The sequence below is a fragment of the Aptenodytes patagonicus genome, unplaced genomic scaffold (assembly GCF_965638725.1).
Source record: "Aptenodytes patagonicus unplaced genomic scaffold, bAptPat1.pri.cur scaffold_450, whole genome shotgun sequence".
NCBI lineage: Eukaryota > Metazoa > Chordata > Aves > Sphenisciformes > Spheniscidae > Aptenodytes > Aptenodytes patagonicus.
The window spans coordinates 22,501-25,000 of NW_027472352.1; the positions used below are offsets into that span (position 1 = coordinate 22,501).

General features: G+C 81.7%; 1 non-coding gene across 1 annotated transcript; it reads left to right on the plus strand.

The window, feature by feature from the left end:
* Positions 1–2,225: 2,225 nt before the first annotated feature.
* On the plus strand, positions 2,226–2,378 carry LOC143173909 (5.8S ribosomal RNA). Its single transcript, XR_012997834.1, has one exon. It is a non-coding gene; the product is annotated as a 5.8S ribosomal RNA (ribosomal RNA).
* Positions 2,379–2,500: the final 122 nt, after the last annotated feature.

Consider the following 2,500-nt stretch of genomic DNA (forward strand, 5'->3'; position numbering starts at 1 on the left):
GTCCCGGCACGGCCCCTCCCGGAGGCGCTCTCGTCTCGCTCGCCGGCCCACGGCCCGCTGCCGCCGCCGCCGCCTGCGCCGCTTCTCTCCGACGCGCGCGCGCGCGTTGCCCGGTCGGCGGGGACCGCCGCGTCCCCGCCGCTCCCCCCGCCTCTCGCCTCCGCTGGCCCCCGCCGCCGGCCGGCGTCCGCGTGCCGGTCAGAGCGCGGGCGGCGGCGCGCGGGAAGGGGGGGGCTGCCGGCGCGGGGTGTGACGAGCCCCGCCGGCCGAGCCCGCTCGAGCCGGAGGAGGAAGCGGCGACCGGCGGCGACGCCGACGCCGCGGGGCCGGCAGGTGCGAGCGGCGAGAGAGAGAGGGCCTTCGGGGTCGGGGGGGGCGGCTCCCCCGGCCCTCCCCGCACCGGGGCGGGCTGCTGCGGAGCAGCCCGCCCTGCCGTCCGGCCGGCCGCGCAGGGCGAGGCCTCCGGGCGTTCCGGGCTGGCGCGCGGCGCCGTGCGGCGCGGCGGCACCCCCGCCTCGCCTCCCCTCCCCTGCGGGGGAGCCGGAGGCGCGGACGGGCGCCGCCGCCGCCGCCTTCGGCGGGCGAGGCCCCCGCCGGGTCGCGCCCCGCGCCAGCGGGCGGCCCGAGCCACGGCTCTCCTCCCGGGCGCAGCGCCGGGCTACTGAGGGAAACCCCGGGCCCCGGGAAGGAGGCCGAGGTGATGGCGGCGGATGTCGGGCGCGCCCCCGCGGGCGGACGCTCCCCCGAGGGCGGCAGCGGGGGAGGCACCCCCGCGGGGCCTGCAGGTCGTTTCCCTCGCCCCAGGGCCAGGTACCTAGCGTCCGCGCTTCCGCGGCCCTCCCTCGGCGAGCCCGGGGGCCGAAGGCCGCGGAGCCGGGCGGAGGTTTAAAGACGCGGGCGGCTCGGCGCGGCCCGCGGGTTCGGCCGGGCGGTGGCGCCTCGAGGGGCGGGAGTTGCTCCCCGAAGCCCCCCGTGCGGACGCCGCCGCCCGCGCTCGTCCCGCGGGCGGCCGTGCCGTGCCGGGGAGGGGGTCCCGCTGCCCCCCCCTCTCCGCGGTCCGGTCTCGGCGGAGAGACCGCGGCGGGGTAGCCGGCCGTGGCCGGCCTGCCTGCCTCGCAACGGGCGACCCCGGCGGGAGCGCGGGCTCTCCGCCGGGGCGGCGAGTCCCCGCGGCGGGGGCTCGCCGGGCGGCCGCCGGGCCGCCGCGCCTCCGTCGCGGCGCCGCGGCGCGCTGCGCTCTGCTCCTTCCCAGCCCCGGCGAGCTGCTCGGCGGTGTCCCGCCGCTAGCCGCCGGCGAGGGCGGCACCCCCCGTCCGAGCGGCGGCGTCGCCGCTCGGCGTGTCGGTCGGCCGGAGGGCGCCCGCCGCCGGCCGCGCGGCTGTCCCGGCCCGGGCCCCGCCCGTCGCTTCCCCGCCGCCCTTCCCGGCCGTGCCGGGCGGTCGGTCGGGCGGTCGGGGGCGTCCCACTCCCGGTCTCCGCGTGGAAACGGGGAGAGCGGGCGCCGCCCCCGGCTTAGCGCCGTCCGCCTTCCGCCCGGCGCGTGCCCGCGGAAGGGGCCGAGGCGAGAGGCGGCGGCGGCGGCGCCGGGAGGGCGGCCGCCGCGGCGCGGCGGCGGGCGCCGTCCGGCGGTTCCGCGGGCGGTGCGTCGCCGTCTCGGGCTCCGGCGGTTGCCGCCTCCGGCGCGGCGGCGTAGCTGCGGAGGTGCCGTCGGGGCGAGCCGTGGGTTGGGGCTAGGCGGCTGTCGTAGCGCGGCGTGGTTGTCGCGGAGGCGCGCGCGGGGCCGGCGGGGCGCCCCGCTGCCGCCCGTCGCCGTCGTCGTCGGCGGCAGCAGCCTCCGTGTCCCGAGCGAGGCGGGCAGGCGGGGCGCGGCCGTGCGCGCCGCCGCCTCCTCCGTGCGGAGCCCGGGCCGAGCCCGGGCGCCTGGGCCGGCTCCGAAGCGAGGGCAAGGTGCGTTTCCCAGGTCGGTCGGGAGCGCGGGCTCCCCGCCCTTGCCGTTCGGGGTTTTCCGTTCCGTTCCCCCTTCCTCTCCCCCCCTCCTCCTCAGTGTGCTCGTACGGTCAGGCGAGGCGAGGCCTCTCCGCCGCGTCGCGCCGCGTCGCGCCCCCTCCGCGCGGGCGGAGGGGGGCGGTGGGGCGGTCGGGCGGTGGGCCGTCCTCAGAGAGGGGCCGCTCTCGGGGAGCGGTCCCGGTCCCCCCGCGCGCGCGGGGCGGTGCCGAAAAGCAGACAACTCTTAGCGGTGGATCACTCGGCTCGTGCGTCGATGAAGAACGCAGCTAGCTGCGAGAATTAATGTGAATTGCAGGACACATTGATCATCGACACTTCGAACGCACTTGCGGCCCCGGGTTCCTCCCGGGGCTACGCCTGTCTGAGCGTCGCTTGACGATCAATCGCCGCCTGGGCCGCCGCCCCTGGGCGGGCGGCGGGCGCAGCGGCGCGGCTGGGGCGGCTCGCAGGCCCGCGCGCGGCGGCCCCCGGGCCCGGGGAGCGGTTCCCCGCG